Source organism: Electrophorus electricus, chromosome 2 (genome assembly GCF_013358815.1).
Source record: "Electrophorus electricus isolate fEleEle1 chromosome 2, fEleEle1.pri, whole genome shotgun sequence".
Lineage (NCBI taxonomy): Eukaryota > Metazoa > Chordata > Actinopteri > Gymnotiformes > Gymnotidae > Electrophorus > Electrophorus electricus.
In genome coordinates, this window is record NC_049536.1 from 25,089,626 (window position 1) to 25,114,316 (window position 24,691).

General features: G+C 45.8%; 1 protein-coding gene across 3 annotated transcripts in view; it reads right to left on the reverse strand.

Annotated features, from left to right (window-relative positions):
- adarb1b (adenosine deaminase RNA specific B1b) overlaps window positions 1–21,250 on the reverse strand; it is an 87,750-nt gene extending 66,500 nt beyond the window's left edge. For all 3 annotated transcript variants that reach the window (XM_035520562.1, XM_035520554.1, XM_035520567.1), the window contains exon 1: window positions 21,050–21,250. The gene's annotated coding sequence lies outside the window, so the exon portion shown is untranslated. The remainder of the gene's footprint in view (window positions 1–21,049) is intronic.
- Between the last annotated feature and the right edge of the window lie 3,441 nt (window positions 21,251–24,691).

Below are 24,691 nucleotides of genomic sequence, written 5' to 3' on the forward strand. Positions count from 1 at the left end.
GCATGCATGGCATGCTCCATCTCTGCCAGACAGCTGCCCTTCAGCGGTCTGGTGTGGCGCAGAAGCGGCCAGACTCACACCGAATCCAGAGCGCACTGCATGAACAAAGCCCAGAGTGTAAACGACAAGATAATTAAGACCAATTAATATCAACTGTAAAAAAATTGTGGACAAACCACACAAGCAGGAATTGCACTCCGATTCTGAAGAGCATTCCGATCCTAATCCTGGGGATGGTGGGGTGGGGTGGGGTGGGTAAAACCTCCAAGAATCATCATCATCCTCCTCCTCCTCCATGAGGGCTACTAGGGGCATGACACACTGGCTACTTCATTGGGAAAGCAAAGATTCCTAGCAGTAGGCTATTACTGGTAATATGGATACAATATGGATATAAAACAGATATAAAAGAGTAATATACAAACACTGGCTCCACAGTCAGGGACCTGTGCTTTACCTTGGTTCAGTTCTACTATACCTTGATCGAATAAGCTGCACCTAGTGGGGAGACTGGAGGAGCATGGCTCCCTTGCACTCCCTTTGTACACTGCATGTACAAATGCCCCTCGAATTGCTCCATCACCATTCGCTCAGACAGCCACTTTCTCGCCGACGAGGCTAGTCGAAAAGGGCAAGGATATCACGCAAGGACAACACATTGTTCCTGCCAAATAACTGCTGCAGGCACCTCTAAGGACACAGTACAGGATATTAATCAAGCTTGTCAGCCTCTGTAGAAAAAGAAAGAAAGATATGAAGCAGGAGAGAAGATGGATCAAGTCACAGCAAGTGTTATAGGGGCTTAAAACATATGGAGACCAAAAAAAAAAAAAAAAAAAAAAGAACTCACTCTATACTCTAAAGTTACCTCGAGATTAAAAATAGCACCTGGCCCACAGGAAACAGAAGCCTCTCCTGTCTCAATCATTCTCAGCTCCGAAATCAAATAGCACAGTGTCACATCCACTGATGGAGGGTGACAAATCACCACCACCAAACTATCAATCACGGCCCATCGCCACGGCGCTGGCGTGTGACAGCAGCCCGGTGTCTGGGAAGGGAGCACTCAAAACAATCCTCAGCCTCCCGCCTCAGCTCGTTGGCTGGCCAACCAAGCGAGGCCTACTTCATCTCTGACACGTTGACGGTGGAGGGAGACGCGATCGTTCAGCCCGGCAGACAGTCGGGCGCTTCCGGAGCAGTGCTGCACAGCTTAGAGTTCCCCCTGCTCCAACATAACAGTTCATTAAGCCATCCTTGAGATAGGCTCAGTTGTGTTAAAGCAAGAAATATACTAAACTGTATAATGCTGAGACACTCGAGGCCCAATTCCTGCAATGCCACATCATATAAATAAAAATGGTTCATAGCGCTAGGGTCTATCTTTATCTTCTAAACCACTTAATCCAGTTCAGGGTCGCAGATGCAAGAGCCAGTTCCAGCAGAACAAGGCGCAGGGCAACCACACAAACACAAGACACAAACCCATACACACTCAGTCGCACTTGGCCACTTTAGAAACACCAGTGGAGGACATCAGAGTGCCTGAGCAGACCCATGGAGGCAGAGGGGGACCATGCAAACTCCAAACAGGCAGCAGCTGGGCCAGGAATCGAACCCAGGTCACCGTGGCTGTGAAGCAGCAGTGCTACCATGTCGACAAGATCTAGAGACTCATTATCAAAACCATATGGTCTCCAAACTGGGCCAAGAGACAAGAGAAACAACAAAAGACCAAGCACATAAGCTACAATAGATCATCAGAGACCCCTCCATCCCCAAGATTTCTGTGCATCAAGGGTTTGGAGACAATGAACTGCAAATGTTTATTTTAATCACCAGATCCATCCAGATGGCAATCATCGTTATCTTCTAATTCCAATCAGCACATAAAAGAGTCGTGCTTGAGCAGCAAGTAGTGTTTCTTCAAGTATTTATTTATTTTTAGCCCTAAACAATATCCCTTGGCTATTCAATCACGTCCCCTATATATGAAATAAAGAGACATACTTATTTTCTCTCTATTACTGCCATACAGTTCATTTACAGCAGCATCAACATAAGCCGATATGCTACCACAACAAAGCCACTCACCAACCTATCAGTCCTGCCACTTCACTCATATCATACCTCTCGCCAAGTGAAAAGACAGTAGACAAACTGGACAGGACAGACAAGAACATGGAACAAATAAACAGAGTTCCTGCAAATCTCCAGGATGGAATGATCTGTAAGGAGGTTAAATCAAAGCTTTATTGCTTTAGTGTTTGTGTGAGGAGAAAAGGTTCTCGACTTGCAAGACAGAGACAGAGACCGGCCCACCATGCTGCAGCCAGGCACCAGGGCTGACATGCAGGAAAATGTGGGTTTTAATCACTGCATTTACAAGCTTATAACTGTCCAAAGAATTAGAGGCAATCTTCCTCTCTTCCTCTGCTGGTGACATTTATAGTTGCTGAAATGTCTTCTATTTACATCCACAATCCCTCACCTGCTGAAGAGGACCATGGTTAACTCTCTCTAAAAGTGAGTGTGTGCTTTGGGTTTATGGTTGGTGGGTGTGTGTGTGCGCGCGCGCATGTGTGTATTGGGTTTATGGTGTGTGTGTATGTATATTGGATTTATGGGGTGTGTGTGTGTGTGGGTGGGTGGGTGTGTATGGAATTTATGGTGTGTTTGTGTGTGGTGTGTGCAAGATTCAAATAAACAGAGAAAAGAGCAAGGGGATGAGCACCTTGGACAGGGGCCTATCTTCCACTACATGACCCTCACATCAATTATGCAAAGAGAACTGAGGCTTGCAAGACACACACACAGGCACACACAGACAGGCGCACCGCCTGTGCAACTAAAATATAATAGAGAGGCACTCTGAAAGGCAATGGCCTTCTTGAATACCACAAAAGCGATGACTGGGTATAGCAGGGTCCTGCCGTAAGCTTTTTTGCCAAGCAGTACTGGTGGTGCCCTTGATATAAAAAATATAGCAGCACACCGAAGCATTTACGGGCACCAACTTAATATGCCCCTTTATTCCCAGTACAGAGAGATGGCAAAGATTTACTCAGACTGTATAAAAAACCGAATCCAATTACACTAATATTATAATTAAGCAACATTCAGCTAAAGCACAAATTTAAGTCGAATATAATTTTGACATTGAACAGTTACTGCGCATGTACACATCCTTTGTATAGTAGCTTTCGTAATGTTTATTTTCTTATATTAATTCAGCCATTACACACCTAGCAGTTTAAGTCTGTTTAATCCGGTTTAATGGCAAATATTTAAATTAAACCAATATTGATCAGCTAATGTTTAGTCATTAAAGCAAGCTAACTACTGTCATAATTAGAGCTGGGGTTACTCAGTGGTTGAGGTACTTGACTTGCAATCGGAAGGTTGCTGGTTCAAGCCTCACCACTATGTTGCCACTGTTGGGTACATGAACAAGGCAATTAACCCTCAATTGCTCAAGTTGTGTAAACGGTAGCTAATTTTATCTTTAGTTAGCCGATCTTGCTAACTAATTTACAGGGAGTACAGCTAGCTACTTTAGCGCTCCGTAATCTAGCACACTACTACTCACATTATTTAGCAGGTATTTAGATGTTATTTGGCAAGGCTAATTTTCTCGTCATGCCCTGTCAAAACAGCAGCATGCGAGTTTTCCACATCCATGCATCGCTGAACATGCTGGTATTCATGCTTGAAGAATAAAGCAGTAGACTACTCGGGTGGAAGTGTCTTGCCCCATGCGTACTCCTAAATTAATATTACATTCGCTTTTTAAAATAAATGTAAAAAAAATTTTAATGTAAAAAAAGGAGGTGTAAATGCGAGTGTTTTATTCCCACTGTAGAACCCTGAAGAGGAGCACTGATGAGCTGTTCTAAGCGACTGGGAAACTACTAGTCTACTGAGGACAAACTTATCCCCACCGCCATGCCTACGTGCACACACATGCCCACATGCACGCAACACAGGAAAAAGCAGTGCCAGTGATGCAGTTTTGTTTTTGTTTTTTTAAATACCATCTTTGGCTCTGCTTGGCAGGCAGTTTTTGCTTTTCTGCCAGCCCTTTTCATTTGCAGTCACTGCAAAGTGCTAGGTCACATTTGTTATGTTCCAAAACAAAAACAACAGGTTTCTCCCTTCTTCTAGTTCCACATGAGGATTACTAATCAAGATGCACCCTCTTCGTGTGATATATTATACCACCAAGCGAAGAGGCAACACTTAGTTTGATTTGAGTCAGCCTGTCATAAAAAAGGTCTGGAGTCATTCTGTAAGCAGTGATGAAGCCATCTTGAGTGGCAGAATGACGCATTGAGTGACCAGGGGCCCGGAGGGTGCGGCCACCTGCGTCTCCGGGGGAGGAACCCAGCCTGCGAGGCAGAGGGACAGGAGCAGAGCGCAGCCCAACTATGTCCCCACCGCACAGACATTAGCCTGTACCCAACACCCTCGCTGACCTTGACGGGGTTCACCATGCCGCTGCACCCAAAAACAGATGGAAGGACAAACTGAAACAACAAACGACCAATAGATGGAGCAGAGGATGAAGAGATGTTTTAATTTTTGCCGTCATGCAGAGCCAGGCAACGTTCTCACCCCAGGCACGGGGGACTTAGATTCCCACCTTTGATGGTGCATGCAGAGTGATTTAATCAGACCCACTATGCCCAAGTGCCAGGGACGGGAAAGGAGAGGTAGCAAATGACCAGGTATCTGCCTGCTTCCGGAGCTATAGAGGCTGAAATGGTTAGCTGGAATTCAGAGGACTGGCTTTCTAGTGCCAAAGCTTCCTGGAGCAAAAACTCACACTGTTTTGTTTGGACACAAAATAAAAACCACCCAGAGGGCATCTGGCTGACTGTCAGCAACTGGCAGCAGGGAAACAAAGACAGACAGAGAGAAAGGAGAGAAAACAGAGAGAAAAGAATGGAGAATGAAGTTAGAGGTAAACAGAGAGATGGTGAGAGCGACTGATGAAGGATTGGTGACCATGAACACAAGAAGAGCCCCTGAAGCGTTCTTCATCAAGGACCGTGTCATCTCAGGGCAGAAGATCTCAGGGCTCCATAAAGAAACAAGGTTCAAAGCAAATGCATTGCATCAAACCCTTGCTGTGATTTATTTCAGCAGGGAACAGAAAATCCATCTCCTTTCTTCAAATGACCACATAACTAGAAGTTGTGGACAAAAAGATCATACTCATTTGACAGTTCTGAGGCAAGTATGTCGTAAAAATCTCACCACTCTCTGACTTCTGGCAGAGGCACAGTGTTGCCATGGAGAAAAACTCTCGTCTAAGAACTGAAACAGTGTGTATGCCATTAAGCAGAGGGTTCTCTCTGGGCTCCTCATGACACATTTACATACAGACGTTACACATAAAACTTACCTAACCACACAAAGCACAATACAAAGAAGTTCAGTCCCCCATCCAGACATGTACAACGCACTATACCAATAAGACTCCCAACGCTACATTTGCCTACATTTTTAAAAGACTGAAAATGAAAGACACTATGAATAAGAGCATCTGCCAAATGAATAACTTTAATGTAAAGGAACATGTTTACAATAACTTTTGACACCAGTAGTGACCACACACAAAGTAATGCAATATACTGAGGGATAAACCACATTTTGGTTTTATCCTCGAGAAGAAAACCCTGGCTACCAATGTCTCCCATGATCTCTGGCAATTCAAAGGAATGGAGATTTTCCACATAGCTTTTCATTTGTAGATAAATGGGCAGTCTTGGAAAGGTCCATTGGTGCAGGCATAATAACGGCTGTGTGGGTTCAGACGTGCGTGTACATGATGAAAGACCTCCTCATGAAACAAATCGGATAAAAATAACTCGTTTCACCAATATTTTCTTTTAATTAGAATTCCAATTCTTTAGTTAATTCTTTACTTTTGTGAGCAGCATTTAGAGAGAAAAGCTTCTGGGCAGACTGTTTAATTAAACCTATTTTTGGACTAAGAGTAAAAGTAATTACAACACTGAAACACACCGATATTATACGTCCTAAAAATGCTCACAACTACGACATCAATAAATAGTGTGTAAAATATATACTATATGAAGTAGGAATGTAATTATGTGTGTACAATTTAAAAAAACATGCAGCACAGAACGGACACAAGCAGCCTCAGGTGCAGTGTGCATAGGAAGCAACCTTGGTGTGGGTTTGACTGGGAAGATACCAGGGGAGGCCTTACTCCCACATGGACAAACATTATTGGTTAGCTGCACCAAGCTGATTGGGTCCTCCACCTGCCTGTCGTAAATAAAGAGGCAGAAACACCAGCAGCAGGTGGCCCGTTCCCTCCATTCAGACCCAGTCACTGTGATCTTTTCAAACAGTGAAATTGTCATTGATTTGTTTGTAAGCAGGACTGCGGAGTCCACTGACTCACACAGCAGGGCTGGTAACTATCTCAGAGAGAGAGAGAGAGAGAGACACAGAGAGAGAGCACACAAGAGGAGAGAGCGGGACACACACACACACACACACACACACACACACACACACACACACACACACACACACACACACACTAGCCCAGCTCTCTCCCTCTCCTTCCCCCTCTCTCTCACACACACACACACACACACACACACACACACTTTTGAGCAGAGTATTTTATATTACTCCAAATGTTTTTTAGTCCAAAATGAGAAGGGGACAGAGCAAATTTAAAAAAAAAAAAAGAATGAAATGACTGAATAATAAATGTATAAGAGAAAAATAATCTGGAAACAAGAATGCTGGGCTCTGATCTGCCTGGGAGGATAAAGGACTGAGCAGAGGACTCTGGCTGTCTCAGGCCTGGATTAAGAACACAAAGCTCTATTGCCTTGCACAGCTAAAGAACACGCATGTCAGGAGCACAAAAGAGGAAGGAGCTTAGCACGGGGCTAAATCCTGTCCCCCTGGGCCGACCTGCGACCCTCCCAGCCAGACACTGCGAGTGGGATCCAGTGTGCGGGTCATTTAAGGAGGACCACATGGTCTGAGGGAACAGCAAGCACGTCATTTTCATTTAGTCTTTGGATTAATGCGTGACTATGTACAGTGTATATGCATAATACAGAAATATATATATATATATATATATATATATATATATATATATATATATATTATATTATATTATACACACACACACACACACACACACACAACTTCTCTTTATCCAGTTATCAACCACAGCAATATTAACCTGCCTTCAGTGCCTTTCATTGTTTCCATGCTAACACATGCATGGTCAGCCCAGCACATAGTAGGTGAGCTCCAGCTCCAGCGCCTATGAGCCCAGCTCCAGCGCCAGCGCCTGCGAGCCCAGCTCCAGCGCCAGCGCCTGCGAGCCCAGCGCCAGCGCCTGCGCCTGCGAGCCCAGCGCCAGCGCCTGCGCCTGCGAGCCCAGCGCCAGCGCCTGCGAGCCCAGCGCCTGCGCCTGCGAGCCCAGCTCCAGCGCCTGCGCCTGCGAGCCCAGCTCCAGCGCCTGCGCCTGCGAGCCCAGCTCCAGCGCCTGCGCCTGCGAGCCCAGCTCCAGCGCCTGCGCCTGCGAGCCCAGCTCCAGCGCCTGCGCCTGCGAGCCCAGCTCCAGCGCCTGCGCCTGCGAGCCCAGCTCCAGCGCCTGCGCCTGCGAGCCCAGCTCCAGCGCCTGCGCCTGCGAGCCCAGCTCCAGCGCCTGCGCCTGCGAGCCCAGCTCCAGCGCCTGCGAGCCCAGCTCCAGTTCCAGTGCATATGAGCCCAGCTCCAGCTCCAGTGCATATGAGCCCAGCTCCAGCTCCAGCTCCAGTGCATATGAGCCCAGCTCCAGCTCCAGCTCCAGTGCATATGAGCCCAGCTCCAGCTCCAGCTCCAGTGCATATGAGCCCAGCTCCAGCTCCAGCTCCAGCTCCAGTGCATATGAGCCCAGCTCCAGCTCCAGCTCCAGTGCATATGAGCCCAGCTCCAGCTCCAGCTCCAGTGCATATGAGCCCAGCTCCAGCTCCAGCTCCAGTGCATATGAGCCCAGCTCCAGCTCCAGCTCCAGTGCATATGAGCCCAGCTCCAGCTCCAGCTCCAGTGCATATGAGCCCAGCTCCAGCTCAGCCTTTCCTCCAATCCCTTCAGACAGCAGCAGATCCTTCCATGCCTTTCGCAGGCCTCCATCACCTCCTCCTCTGCTCTCGCCTGCTCTGGCTAGTGCAGCAACAGCTCACCCACCAGGCCACGCAACACCCACCCCGCCCCCCCCCCAGGACTCACCGCACAGGTTCAAGCCTCTACACAATCAATTGGTGTATTTATGCTCTCCAGCACTGAATTACTACTCACTGCAGCAGTGATCGCATGCAGGGGCCAGTGCAGGGCAAAGTAAGGTTCGCCCAGGGCCATGGCTCCCCAGGGCCTGGGCCGGGACACATCTCTCAAGGGCCAGGGGCCCAGGTCTGTGCGTGTGGATAGTGCGATCACTCCACATCTATCCTCGAGATCAAAGAGCTGTGTCTTTCACACAGCAGGTCCTCCGAGCTTCCATCACACAGGCATGTAGGATCAGCTGGAAACTGACCCAAAGAGAGGCCTCGAGAGAATATAAAAAACGTTACATAAAAATGCTGGAGATTCCACAGCACATCGGCTGAGGGAGGAAGAGGAATTTGTATTGCATGTTTTTTAGTAAATGACTTCATTCAGTAGCTGCTTTTTAGCCAAAAGAACTAAAAAAAGCAGAACCATAAAAGCAGAACTGTCCAGTCTGAATAAATGAATATGTATGATCCAAGTGAAGGTGTTTTGAGGCAGTGATATTGAAACTATAGCTTCAGGACATCCATCTCAAATGTAAACCGCCTTCTGTTTCATTCCAGCGAACCGCGAGTCATTCAGTGAAAGATCTACAATGACTCTGGACACTTCATTCACAAGCTCAGCTCCCATATGGCACTGCTTGGCTGGCTGATTAATCAGTGGCAGGATCATGCTGGGTGACCTTTATAACAAAGACGGTTTGCCCTCATTCCAAGACCTTATGTGAACTTCTCTCTCCGTCTCTCTCCTTATGTGTAGATTCTTGTGCCTGACAAGGTAAAAATGCCCTGGGATTCATAAAAAAATGTTATGCCCTTTGTAGTATGCATGAATGGGTTAAAATAAAGTTATGCAAACATCAGAAATGCTTCTTATTTATATATGACTGGTGTCTTCTTTCCTCTCGTCCATCCAGTGAGAAGTTGTGGACAGCCTCCAGTCTCTCATAAACAAGGAGGCTTTGTGTTGCTACAGGCTTGCACATTCAGTATACCAATTAAAGCATCATCATTGAGCCTATATTTCCCCATAATTGACAGTTCCAAAACAAGGGAATGTAACACAGGGTCACAGTGTTCCTCATTCCTGCCCACACACTGCTAATTCAGGACACTTTATGCTTAACGAGGTCCAGACAAAACCAAATTAAAGGCTTTGAAAGAGCAGAGCTCCTGCCTGGCTCCTGTCTGGGCATCATTAGGAGAGTCTGAGTGAGCAACGCCTTTAACCTCGCGGGCGAGGGGCCTACGGGAGCACCTAAGGCTACCCTTCAGATAGGCCCCATACTCCTTCTCCAATGCAGTGGTAGGTGTCAGGAGGTGTCCGAACAACCATCCCCACACTCCAGGCCGAGAGACCGGCACTGAAGGACTGACGCAATCCTGGAAAAAATCTGTGCCGAGAGATACAGCGAGAAACAGGAGTTTTTACATCAGTCCTGAAAATGTGGCTTATACAGACATGAGTTATGCTGAGGCCCTGACTGAAATGAAATTTTAACAGATTCTTCAGGCGTGAGCTTATCAGCTCTGCGCTAGGAACGTGTTTAGCATTAACAGAGTCTCGCTGGAAGAAGAGCACACGACCGAGCGCCTGAGGACACGACGACACACAACTCGGGACTGATCAGTTTCTGTTAGACTGCTGCTGGCATCGTCATCGAGGTCAAGCCCACACCAAGCTCCACTTCAAGCCAGCAAGGGCTTTTGGACAATCAGCCCAGGCAACAGGGAGGACGGCGAGCATGACAAGGTCCCTGACATGATACAGCAGAGGGCAGGCAGGCTGGCCACTGCACCTCGCCCAGGATAGAGTTAAGTGGGTGAGAGCCCTGCCACCAAGCCTGCGCAAGCCATCTCCTCTCCACTCTGGAATATCAGGGAACATCTGCAGATGCCAGGCATGAGAGGAGCTGCCCTGTTTACATTTCAGTCGGCAGGCCCTACCCCACATCCAGATGCTGTTAAGATAATGAACAAGTCCTCTTTGTCTCCAAAAGGTCAAAGAGATAAAAACCCAGTGTGGCAGCACTGGGGGGGGGGAACGACACCACAAAAAAAAACAAAAAAAAAAACACATAACTGTGCACACATATGTATGCACAAAAAAAACAAAAAAAGGCAGAGCCACACCCACAAGCAAGTTTATGCACATAACCACCAACACACCCACACAGAGTCCCGCCGTCATGCTTTACCCTTTGATGTTCGGGAGCTGTGAAGGTGATCCTTTTTTTTTTTACTAATTCAACCTCTACATCAGATAGTGAAAACTCAATCCTGAACAATGCGTGGGAGGGTCCTGCCTGAGCTCAGAGTGAGCACGGAGAGAGGGGTACATGTGTGACGTGGTGTCGCCACTCCTTCTCTGTGTTTCTGTGGAGGCGCGCTACTGCTGCTGTCAGAGACCAGTCACATGTCCACAGAGACGCACTGCATTAGAAACACCGTAAGCAGTGTGATGGATTGCAGAGTGTGTGAGAGTGTGATGGACTGAAGGTGTAAACTGGGACAGCGTTGACCATAATGCCATAAATGGAGGGCGCACGTACATCCACGCGCCCTAGAGTACTGTCCAATCGAGCGCTGCACGGGCTGAAAGGCTATGCTCCAGCTCTCTAACTCCTGAATTTGATGATTATGCTCCTTCTTTGTTAAGGAAATCAGGTTGGTGGTTTATGAGGAGCAAACTCCTGCAGAGAACTCTTGGTCCTTTCATAGAGCAGAAAGAAGAGGAGGAGCCCAAAGGAGATGGTGTGGGGGTTAGCCACACCTCCAGAGCCATCAAAGATACCTGCACATGGACACGCCTCCATAACGAATAAGTACTTGAAAACAAAGTGATGGATTATGACTGAAAAAAGAAAACTAAAAAACATATTTAAATGATCCTAATAATTGACCAGCAGTTAACAAAAACTGAACATGAAGAGAACAGATGTTTGCACACACATAGTGATACACACACAAAAACTACTCACACTTCAATATCCAATAACAAATAAATATAAATCTCTAAAAAATAAATAAATAAATAAATAAATAAAAAATTACCACTCAATGTGCAACAGGATCATATTTTGCAAAACAGTTTAGCAAGTCTGGTGTTTATATATAAACACACTCACACTCATCCTTTCACTCTCCCTCTTGCTCTCAAACACACACACACACACAAAAATACAGAGTGCCCATTGTTGTGGATATACTCCTAGTTTAAAGGCTAAACCCAGATGCTATGCTGCTTTGTTCAGCTTTGAGAATAAGCCTCAGTCAGGTGTCTGGGTGAGCAGCATTTGCTGATCCAGGCCAATGCCATGAAACACACCATAAACCCAATACACACGTGCGCGCACACAAACCCCTAGAGGCTTCCAGCGCAGGCAAGCCTCAGCACAACTCTACATCCTCACTTCCTAATCCCCAACACAACAGGCAACCCTTAAACAGAACACGAGACTCCAGGTGGGTGTCAAGAACCAGCTGGCCTCCGAACAGCAGTACCAAGCACCACCTGGATTTGACCCTGACGCCAAGCAAGACTCATTTGCCAAATCAGATTTCACTTCTGAGTGCACCAAGAGGGCAGGGGCAGCGCAGGTCCGTTAGGTGAAGGTTACGATGGTGGCACCATGTCCTCAGCCCCCTGTCCGCCGATCTGTCTGCTGCATGCTGCTTCACACAGTCCAGGGGTTCATCCAGGGGGTGTAGCTACCCGAGCGTCACTGAAACATCACAGCATGAGTCGAGAGGCCCGAGCTCACCTTCGCATATAGAGAGCAAGCAAAGAACTAGCACATCAGAATAAGGCGGGCCGTGTGACGTCTGGGAACAGCGGTTTGATCCGGGCCACAGCTATCCTGGGCCTCTGCGATAAACTGCGATAAAGAAATACAAAAGCAAACCTTTTTAAATAAGAAACTTCTCTCACAGCCCAGTTCTTCAGCTTATATAAGGAGGAGTTTTTATAGGAAGGAGAACCGTGGATGGTTACGGGCCACAGTAAAGAATTGGAGCATCAGTGGTGACAGACGAGGAAGGGCAGACAGGAGAGAATAAATAAACGCCAGCCCACGTCGGCCGGAAGCCTCTAATGAAATACAGATTGCAGCAGCACAGGGTAAGCAGTGCACAGGGGCGTGAGAAGTCACAAGGCTCTCGCCATCCGTCAGGGTCACTTCAGACGCAGGCTTTGGCCAGGTTGCCGTGAGACGTGAAAGCTTCGTGGGGTGTCTGGGAGGGGACCCCGGTGGTGGCATTGGTGCTAACGAAGCTGAGCCCACGGGAGTGCTCTCCAGGGCCCCAGCCAGGTCAGCGAGCAACATCACCCAGCCGAGACAGAGAGATCGTGCCAGGCAGGAGAAGAGTGGCCTGACTGTGGTGCAGCGGGGGCCATGCAGCTTTCATATGCGTTTGACAGTTAGTGCCTGCAAATACAATTTGCAATTCTTTCTACTTTCATTCAAAAATACAAACAGACTGCCAGTGGGCTGCTGATAAAACTGCATGACTGATACTGCCATGATTTTCTCGCTAATTATACCTTAAAAAAATATACGTTTTATAAATTTAGACTTAAGAAACGTATGTTTAAAATATAGATTTCTGTACAAACTGTGCACATATAAAAGTAATATTACACGTGGTAGAATATGCAATGCAGTAAAATAAATTAACTACCAAAAACATGCTGCAACTGACAACCTAGAGAACATTAGGGCATTATATCCTGCCTGCAGAGTACAGAGACAGACAGAGAGAGCGAGAGCAAGAGAGAGAGGAAGAAATATGCAGACAAAACCAAAAGCAGGGGGAAAAACAAACAAAAAAAAAAAAAAAACACTGAAGTCATCGACAGGCTGAAAATACATCAACAATCTCCAGGGTCAGCAAGGCAGGTGCCGACACATTAGCAGAGACCTGCTTGTCCACAACACGCCTCATTTTAACTGACAGGCTTTATTATACATCAGTGTACATTACATTATAAGGGAGCACTCCAAAGCTGAAGACTTTCCCTGCAATATGAGAAGGATGAGTGCAAGAGATAGAGAACACTGCCAAACCCTGACAAAGCTACTGAGCACCGGCGAATGAATGAATGGCTGTCAGCAAAAAAATAAAAAATTATGGCTTCTGATTGGAAGGTGTGCTAGAAAGTCAAACATTCTGAAGAGGGAAGAGATGTCTCCTCATCTGAAGGAGAATGTCATATACAGTAACAGAACATGACATGTATGGTGAGAAGGGAGAGGGACACGTGTTCAGATCCGTTACGTAACGCGTCCACAGAAAGTCTCCGGCTCACCTTAACATCAGGAAGCAACAGCCGCAGACAGGTTAAAGAAAGCCGCCGTTCAGCCGCCACTCGCGGACTCCAACCAGCAAGAGCTCAACTAAATGTCAACGGCATTTAGCTTCCGCTCGGATTTAACGCGGCCCTACATACTGCAGGCTGTGAAAACAGTAGAAACACTGTGTGCCGACAAAAGGCTCGACATGGCCTGAAATGAGCGCTCAGGCAAACCAGTCAGCCCTACCCGGAAAAAAAAAGAAAATGAAAGAGAGAGATCAAATTAAAATGTTCCCACTGACTGAACAAAGAGCACGTGTATGCCCCCAAAAAACAGCTTGCACCTGCCAGATTGCAAAGTTAGCACCCTTTTTTCCTGATGTTTTAAGGGTTATTTTTCCTGTTTTTTTTTTTTTTTTAATCCACAGGCTCCAGGTGCACATTACTTGTAGATCTCGTAGCATTATTAATGGGTGTTGGAAAAGAGAGGAGCTCCATGCCATGTGCCCACGCAGGAATGCCAGCAACCCTCCCCCCAGATGGGCCGGCAGGGGGAATCGCGCAACGTCGGGCAACGTATCTGGACCCGGTGCGTTTACAGAGGTGTCACAACACAGATCTTGTCAGTAAAAAAAAAAAAAAAAAAACCTCGCTGCTTTAACCATTCAGGCAGACTCTCTCCCCTCCTCTGTCCTACAGGAGGAGTGAAGCATTTAGAGGAAAAAGGTCTCCAATCATCTATCAAATACCAGCCAAAGGAGGACGGGGGAAGGACGAGGCAGTTGGCAGTTGCTGTGGTCAAGGTGGATGGCTCTGCTCTTTAAAGAGCCACAAGAGAATGAAGTAAGAAACATACAGAAGTTATAAAAAAGAAGAAAAAAAAAAAAGATTAAAAACATTATGTATCCGCCTTCATCTTCTTTCGACATCCTCCATATATCAGAAACATGCAAACACATCATATGAAACAGATCCTGCAACTCAATTCCCTATCTGAGCACGTCCTCTACCATACCATAGAAAGCCTGAGGTGATCAGATCTGCATGGGATACAATAATCAATCATCCATTACAATCATTCCTCCGAGCCTAGGGTGAGCCATGTATCTAGAATTGACAATAATTAGGATTTTCATCTATATAGCAACAGAGGGCAACCTACACTGAAACTCATGTTCTGTGATTCTGCTTGATGGTCCAAGGCTCAAATAAACAAACAACTAAACAAACAAGCAGTAAATATTTGCTCACAACCAGAGAATGAGATCAAAAACCAGCATGCTATGCATCTGCTGTACATAACACATCACCCATCCTCTCTGCAAACAGCCCTGTCTACACAGTACACGCATTCCATGACTCACGACAGTCTTCGTCTCAAAAAACCTCAAGCGTGTGCGTGTCTGTGACAAATTCTATGACCTCTCCGTTCAGGCGTGACACAGTGGACCTGCGCCGACCTGTCCACCACGGGGTTAGGGAGCATGACACATCGAACATCCTGATGCCAGACACCCAGGCCTAGAGCTCCGCCTGCAGGCAGCCAGCAGGGGCTGCTCGACGCCACCAAGGGAGAGAGAGGCGTGGCCAGAGAGACGCGGCCTGCTCAGAGCCGCCACCCGGGCTGGCCCACAGCCCCAGAGAGTCAGAGCGTGCCGGAAAACCCACAAACAAGGCAATAGCAGATGGCTGCACTGTCTCCCGCAGATCAGTGGCTGCCAGGAGCCCCTCCACAGGCTGATCGCAGGATGGGAGAAAAAACACACAGATGCTCTTTTCTGCATCCACAATTACTGAAGGACACTAGAGGGAATGAGCAAAGCTGGCAGGCAGCGGGTCAGCACAGTTATTCTTAATCAGCACCGAACCACAGCAGAGTAAACAAACAAAGGGGTCAAAGTACATTATCTAAGAAGGCAATCGAGCACTCGTCACAGGGAACACGGCTGAGCAGAGAGCTAGGGCAGCAGCCTCGGAGTACCAGTCAGGATCTGGGCTTATTACGAAACTAAACAGCAGCGGGGAACTTCTTTAGCCTGCTTTCCTTTACAATCTGCTTTACTTCTGCCTGGGTAAAAAAAAAAAAACAAAAAAAAAAAACAACGTTAACAGACTTCAGCTCAGCTGGACTTACATAACTCTGTCTTCTGAATCTAAAGTATTCCACGAACCATGACATCAGAGCAGATGCTCTTTTCTGTGGCTAGATGAATACTACAGGGGGAAAAAAATTAATCAAGACAAAGTGACATTTATGCAGGAATTGAAAAAAGCCAGGTATTGTAACTTGCATGAGGCTGTGCTGCCCATCAGGAACATCATGTTCTGCTGTGCCATTAACACCAGAGTCTATTAGAAGGACAGCAGAGCTACTGAATGTAAACAGCATGTCTTCAGAACTCCCCGATTATACTTGTATTATGCATGTGTCCTTGCCAAATCAAGTCAATTTGGGCACCAGAGTAAATATACACTCTCTCACACACACACACACACACACACACAAAACTGGATTCCTGTCCCACTCAGTTATCTTAGATACCTAGGGGAACCCAGTGCAATGTGCAGCCCAGGGCTTGAGGAAAGAATGGAGGTGACACTGAGCAAAAGCTTGCACCAGCCGTGCTTAGAGTCACACAACGCGCTTGCATGAGTTGTTATGAATGTGTCTGAACCAGTGACAGATACATTACCCTGACTGAAATAACCCACTTGTTACCAAGTAAAATGTGCATGGGTGTGCACAGATCCCAAAAATGCAGTTTACCTATAAGAAAGGTGTGAGTAGAAGCCAACCATCTGAGGCAGGTGAACCTCAGCTCCTGGTAGTGACTCAGCACCAGGGTCTATCAAGGAGACTGCGAAAAAAACAGTGCAAAGGAAGTGGGTGGGGGGGGGGGGGTACCATGAGCTTGCCTGCAGCATCATGGATCAAGCTGTCCATTACGGGACCATGTAATGCTACATTAGGAGGACAAACAGTGCTGCTCAGACCTCGGAGATGGTCCATCTGCAGGTTTATCCATACTCCATACCACCTCCACCCGACCCCACCAACCGCCCCCATCACCACAGAACCAGCGGGCACCGCATGGGTCTCCACTACCTTCTGTTAACTTGTGCCATATAACAAGCCGACATGTCACCCAGTAAGTCTTGGCGCTGGGTAATTATTCGGCGCCGTACACAAGTGCATAGAGAGACAAGGACCTGGTTCTCAAGGACACGCACTGTGCTAAGGACGTGGTCACGCGAGCATCACAGGCATGGGCCCTCATCACAGCTGCTTTGGCAACAAGTCCCGTAACGCACATATATAAGCCCGTTAAGGAATGTCGATGAGGATGGCACACGCGGGTACCGCCGCCAAGTCTAAATGCTGTGGCACTGAGTATGCAATCCCTGAGCACAGACTGCAGGCAAGGAGAGAGGTGGTGTCCACATTCACGGCTGTGCGCAGCTTTCAAAGCTGTTTGGAAGCTTAATAAAGCATGCAGTCCCTGCAAGGTGCAAGATGAGATACATGCCCAGACTTATCCCAGAAGAGGCCAGAGGACAACGACCTCAGCAGTCAAATAGTGAGCAAAGGCAAAGCGAAGCTGACAAATCCCAGATGATCAATACCCAAGGCAACGCTGCTCGCTCAGAGTGAGCAAATTTCCCAACTTCATGACTTCTAATAAATGTGATTTGTAAATTATCCCGTAAAAGCACATGGGAGCAGGACATGGCACAGTTTTTGGTAACATTAAAAAGAAATGAACAAAAAGATTTTTTCAGGGAAACTGCATGAAAATGACAGCAATTATTTATATACCAATAGCCTTAATGGGGAGATTCATGAATATTTAACATGAAATGAGGACCACCAATGCCCGAGGCTCAAACCTGCACAGAAACAGCATCACTGGTCATATTGGGACCCTCCATCCAGTGCAAATAAACTGAGAGGTTACCACCAGTGCTTGATGGATACAGACTGTGTCGAGTGTGTCAAGTGCGTTAAGTGCGTTAGCCCTTTTCTCAGTCCACCAAGGGTTCATCCCTTCCATTACAAAGGTTATGAAACATCTTACAAAATGCAGTTCAGCAGTGCCCTGTCCCACACAGACCACCAGCTGATTGCATCTGCTATGAAATCAACATAAACAAACAAACAAACAAACAAACGGTCTGGGCATGAGAAACAGCCATGACCTGCAGAAGGCAACTCTCTGGGGAGGAAACGAGGCAGCGGTGACGTGTCCTGGCATCGCAGAACAGTCCTGGCATGAGTCGCAGAGGTTTCGTCACTAGGGGAACTGCAGATCCTATTAGCCCCAACACACCCCCCCAGCCTGAAGCTCCACCTTCCTCAGCCATGCTGCAGCACTCAGCCCAAGCAACCACCAGGCCCCTAGCTCCGGCCCCCTCCAGAAACCCACCACAATGCTTCCAGTCCAATAGACCTGCTCTTAAAACCTGCCCACCATTGTTAATTGGGGTTTGAGTCACACTTTCCAAATGTTAACATGGTGCACCACAAAAAGAAAGGTGACGCATGAGAGAGCAAATTCAGTCGCTAGGGCTGAGTTTTACACAGGCCAGAGGAACACTGCCGTGGGGGCCAGACTTCACTTCTACTAATTGCACTGCAATTCATTTAGTGTGAATGGGCAATATCCTATTAATTACAAAAGGCCAGCTCAGCAGAAACGAAAATGTACCGTGTAGTTGCTTCAGTCTTTATTCTTTACCCTTTCTTTAGTTTGTACTCTTAAGTGCTTTAAAATAAAAGACATGCAGCTTAATTCCACTTCTACCATTAGAAAACAATGTTGTCACCACAAGCTGTGCCTTGCTTTTGGACACTAATCATTTGCTACATTATCCAACAAAGCTCTTTCAATCCTAATAAAGCACGGAAATCATAATCAAAGCGCCACCAAGGGTCACTTTACCAACAATTATAGGCCCCATTTCATCAAGCAAATTAGTCATGTTCATAAGTATTTAGCACTTCCTTAGTGCGTCACAGAGAATCATGCGTGATTATGAACATACTCCAAACCTACAGCCCTCTCACTCAGCATCAACATCGCATCTTCAGAGGCCTCCGTTTTCACTGCACCCTGTCCCCTAAGCTCAGCCTGTCAGACTGGAGGCTAATATCTGCAGCAGATTGTTATGGGGAGAGTAAAGCTCATAAGGAAAGGTAGACATGTTCTAATCTGCTGCTTGAATACAGTGCCAAAACTCACAACCCACTTCTATGTGTGTTATTTCTGTGCATCGTACCATAACAACCTATCGTATTTACTGCTGCTACTCATAATTCAGTGGTCCCTGGAGACTTAATGTAGTAATATTAGTGCTTGTAGCTTTCACTGCCTTTGTCAGATATTTACTAAGTTCCTGTTAACCATGAATTTATAAGACAAAATAAGGCTCCCATGCCCTGATACTGAAAATCAGCTAAACAAACAAAAACAAACAAACAAACAAACAAGGACAACGGTAACAGTAACATATGTACTTATAGTGTAAGGAGTATGTATGCTACTTTGGCCACAATTTAAAAGCAGCACAGTCACACAGATACGGGTCAATACTGATGCCTCTAAAAACACATCACTGTTGCTTCAGCCTCTTGCACCATATAGTGGCACCTGTGAATGGCACAAATGGAAAACGCACTGTCAGGGATCAAATCTAATTTGACAGGTTTGGCACAAGCATGCGCTGGCAGGAATGGGCCTAGCTCGGGCTGGACCATTAGCTCCGCCTCTAATGAATAACCCAGCACTCGGAGTGGCGTTGGGAGCATTCAGGCGACGCTGACTGAGCACTGTTATACCCCCACGTCAGCTGGTCACAACTGATTAACCAATAAGCTGTATGTACACACAGGGCTCCAGCCGAAACAAGCCGCTAACAAGCTGTGTGAGATAACTGTCTGCTAGGCCCAAGGCTATGAAGCCATGACAGGCCCTCTAGGGGACCCACGACAAGAGATGAGCCATACCTACACATGTAAACACAATATGGAAAAGTCTGGCTAATGAAAACACCAGCACACAAAACCAGAACCTTACCCAAACAGAAAGTAAGGTTTTAACTGAAGAAGACAATAGCCAGAGTCCAGACAATAAACGCGTTCCATAATCTGGTGTGCACTGCTACAGTCAAATCTGCTTATTCATAATGACAGCTCTCCAATGATGTGCACAGCAGTGGGTTTATGGGAAACTAATATGAACTCACGATGCTTAGCACATGTGTGAATAAGCCTGTGTTTGAAGGCACGAAGTGCAGCTCTGACCGAGATGAACGCGCAGCCTGTCAGCTACCAGTCCCTGGAACCTTAACATGGGGCCTGTGTTATCTCCAGCAATGAGGGAGCACAGGTCTGCCACAGATGTAGGCTGAATGCGCAACTGGAAGGCTGTCTTACTCTTAACAGACAGGTTGGTGAACCTTTGCAGCCCAGCCTCAGAGATGAAATGAATATACTGTGGAAAACGAATAAAGACTGCCGAGATAATAAGCTCTCGGATCAAGGGAAATGGTCACCAGCGATTACAAGGACAAACAGAAATGTCTTTTTAAAAAAGAAATAAAACAATTTAAGTTGATATCAGTTGTATTGCGATTTTAACCCGCTTTAAAAACGACATTCCCTTTAATCTGAGATGGTAGATTAATCGAATAAAATATTACCTGGCAGGAATAAATACAGCAGCATCTACAAAATAAGATGCGTCAAGTGACACGTTTTGACGTTACAAATGTTAAATGGTAGTTTACACACCTCACCAAAAAGCTGGCGTGCGCATGAGGAGAATGTCAACAAAGCGTACGTGGAACAGGTGTAGAACTCCTCATTCTACTGCCTCCACATTCCGACGCTACTGCACAAGAGAGCCCGTCCTCTCCCGAACCGGAGACTTTTCGTCCGTCGATTTCGCCAACTTTCTCGACTCGTCCTAGGATTTAGGAGCGGTTGAACGCTACCGTGTGCAGCACCATGAGCACCGAGCCGTATACATGCCCGACGACAGACCTGAACAGTGATGGTTTTTTAGCATAGCAGAGTTGTACACACGCTAAGCTCCCAGACCCTCGCGCCCGGTGGAACTGCATTATGACAGCCTCGCGCGCCCAGCACAGCGGCAACAATGTATCGCTTTCGTTCGAACGCGCGTGCAAACACTCAGACCTCTAGCGCAGCGCAACGATTCGCAGCAGCTTTCAAAGCAGAAAAGAAGTTACAGGCTACTTGATTCGATGACATGTAAATCGACCGACGTAAACAAGTAGCGCGGTCGAGAAGCTGCGTGTTTAGATTTCTCGAAGGCATTGTGGGATTTGATGAAATATTATATAAAAACAACCGGAACACAAGCAAAATAACCCGACAATGCACGCTACGCAAACGTGAAAATACGTCAGTACTTACTGTTTTGAGGTTGTGCAACACTAAACGACAGGGCTCAAGACGAATATAAGACTCTGTCGTCCTCCATTGAGATAACTTCAAAGAACGCTTCTATCTGCGTCTCGGAGCTCGGTGTTCTGATGTAGGAGAAGCAGTTCAACGTAGACCACAAACCGCATTTGATCAGACAGCGGCCTAAGATACTCTCGCGGGGTCGCTCGTCGAGAGCGAGCAACGTGGTTGGAGAGGCAGATTCTCATTGGCATGACGCAGAAACGGGAACACCCACAACCAGAAAGCCAAAGGGGGCTGAGGATAGGAGGCTGAACTAGTGGGAAACAACACGATTGGCCAAAAACAAAGAGTGAAAAGATTATATACAAACAGCGTAGATGATAATCTTTGCTCACAGTTATATTTATAAACTGCTGAGAAAACACCCTCAGACTTGCATGTTATGTTTATTACATGTGTGTAGTTATGTATTAGTGTAAGAGCGTGCCAAAGGTTTGCCAACTGTGTAACTGTAGAATATCAGATCAGTAACAAACCACACTATTAGATATTAGCTAAAAATAAATCATATTTAAAATTGCCTACTTGTGAATTATACTAGTATAGGCTCTTTCACAATTTGTCTGCACATGAGCCATAAGTATAGGTTGACTTATCAGCCTACAGTATATAGAAAAAGTAACATGCTACCTCTGCCAACAGCTCATGAGGCAAAAAAGAATATACAAACATGACTCATCAAGTAAAGTTCTCTCACTCAAAGATTTTAACATCTGTTTCTTACTGTTATAACCCAGGCCTGTATCTTTTATTGTTTGCTGTCGAGTGGGGAATCCTCTGCCAAACACTAGGGTGGCTGTATACACACACACACACACACACACACACACACACACACACACACACACACACACACACACACACACACACACACACACACACACACACACACAAGTGTACATGTGCATGTGTAATAGATAAAGAAAGGTTTTATTTATTGCTTAAGATGAAATGATCAGAAACAGATTCTGTACTTCTCTTTTTCAAGTATCTATAAAAGTACCTTGAAAAAGAGCGAAGTGGCTAAAGAGAACTATAGTCATTAAGTAATTATGTCCAGCATCAACACATTTAATTCCATATAAGATATATGAAAATGGTCCACCGACAGTAAATGGTTCATCTGCTGCTTTTATATACTCACAAGGCTAAACAGAAAAATAACAACAACACAACAAGGCTTTCGGTTTCCCCATTTTTCTTTCTGGCAGCTCTTTACATTTCTTCATTTGTTTTAAACCAAATGAATGAATGAATGCATCAATGATCCCTTCTCACTAGCGGTACTGAAAACGTTATGTGTTCTAACTGTAATTAGACCAATCCATTGAACATTAAGCTCAGATCAATTTGAAAAATGGGAAGGAGAAATCATAAATTCATATATTTTTTTAGAGGAGTAACATTAGTAATCGTTGATTGGGCCGTGCTGATGAATCAGAAGCAGTGATTAAGAACTTGTAAGTGTCAAAGATCAGGTGAAGTGTGAAAAAGCTCTTTCACTTTCTCTCACCTTAAGGATCTGTAGATATTTGGTATACTAAGCTCTTGCTGTCTCGCTGTCACAATCACATTCACTCTTTGCCTCGTCACAGTTCATGTGTCATTCAATTTAAAATGAATATTGTAGTCCAGGCAGAGGCTGCTTTCTTATACCTGTTTTTAGTCATAATATGCTATTGCTCATCAAGGGAAAAAGTGAAAAATTGGCCTCAGATCTGTTCGGTCATCCAGTCACAATAATTCTGCCCCAGCTGTCATGGTTTACAATCACAGCAAAAGAAGACTGGTCAGTCTGGGCAGCAAGATGTAAGAGTGTAGTTTCATAGGAGAAGTGAAAAACAAAGTCAGATAGATGATGGTCCAAAATAAATGGTACTGTTGGAGTACAGTGAGAATTGCAATCATGCAGATGATTCTGAGCACTGGAAAAAGAAGCCAGAGAAGGAGTGATTGGATGATAACAATTCAATGCACTCTGGAGTTCTAGAGCTGTGCAAATTTTAGCATGCCTTTCCGTTCCAGTACCAAAGCAACCAAAGGAAGTGGAAAGAGTTTTTCACTCCCCACTTTACCAGGGAAAGCAGTTGCAGTGTAAACATTTAGCACTGTGGCAGAAACTGTGAGTTTAATAGCATAGGGTTGTTGTTTTTTTTTCAAATAGTTGTAATTGCTCATTATATTGTTTAAAAATCTATGTTTAGTTGACCACATTAGGACTTGCAATGGAGGTGAAAAGAAAAGTTTGTGCAACACAGGACTTTGAGCTAACAGTCCAGACAATTAGTTGTTCAGGATGTTTAGTTGGTGTATAAGACCTTCAGTAAGCTTAAACGCTTGTGTGTTGAGAGAGACATCTCCATTGGCCAGGGTAGATCGTCCAGTCCATCAATACAAAGAAGAGATTGAAAGAGAATAAGGGCTTTGTCTTGTGCTTCATTGAGAAATTTCCTTGTTGCTCCATAGACCCACAGGAGATGCAGAAGTGCAGTGATCTGATTTCTAGGACTGATTCAACTTGTAACACAAAGGGCTTTGGCTTTTTTTCTTCAAATGTATTATTGACTTATGATGGTGAAACAGTGGGCCAAACAGAATAGGATCTTATCAGATGGGAGTGGGCCCACATTTCCTCTCAGTTCCTATTTTAATGAACTGTGTAATCGTTATGAGAACCTGTGTCATGAAGGCTCTGGGCTGCCAAAGGCTCCCCTCTAGGTTTTACTAATCTGGGTCACCTGCTGTCACCCTGGTACCTCCCAATTACCTGCAGTTAATTAATAATTCAATAGGGCACTATATATACTCTCCTTTCACCCATTGTGCTACAAAGCCTTGACCTTCTTAGGTATATTATTAACCTGTTTGTTTGTGTTATTCTAGCCCCTTGTGTGTGTTTGGTTTTTTGATTATTAAATTGCCCAAGGTTACCCTGCTGGTCTCTTTTTGACCCCTCTGCCTGTTTTCATGATGCCCCATCGATTAGTTCAAACAAGTTCTCTCCATGCATGCAGCCTGTTGACTATGCTTCCACTATTCCAACCAATTTAATCCCATTCTGAAAGGTGTAATAAGCATAGACTCATTCCCACCACAGTTTACTGCAGGCATTTAAATGGGATTGCACAGTCAGCAGCTGTGCTTTTTTTAATTTAATTTTTTTTTACAGAAAGTCCAAGTTTCAGCAAGTCCTCTTTCGCACACTGCTTTGACCATCTCCAGGGTATGGTCCTTCGGATGAGACATATATTACACATTTTGATTCTGAAGTAGCCTGCGTGATACATTATGGGAAGAAAATTGGAGGAAGAAATCCTTGTATTGTATCATAGCAATCCAGGAGAGCTAGTTTTAACGGGGTGTTGAGTGATGCAGGTGTTGACAGCTCCTGATAAGACGGGAGTGGTGACAGTAAAAGGTGTCTCTGGAGAGGCGGTAGGTGTTGACAACTGTTGTGAATGTTGGCTGGATAGCTCCCAGGTTGGCCAGTTATATCTCTCACCGCTTGAGCAACTGGTTCTGGGTGGTGACATCTTAGCATAGATATCCATACAGCATCCAGCATGTCCAAGTCTTCTGTAATGATTG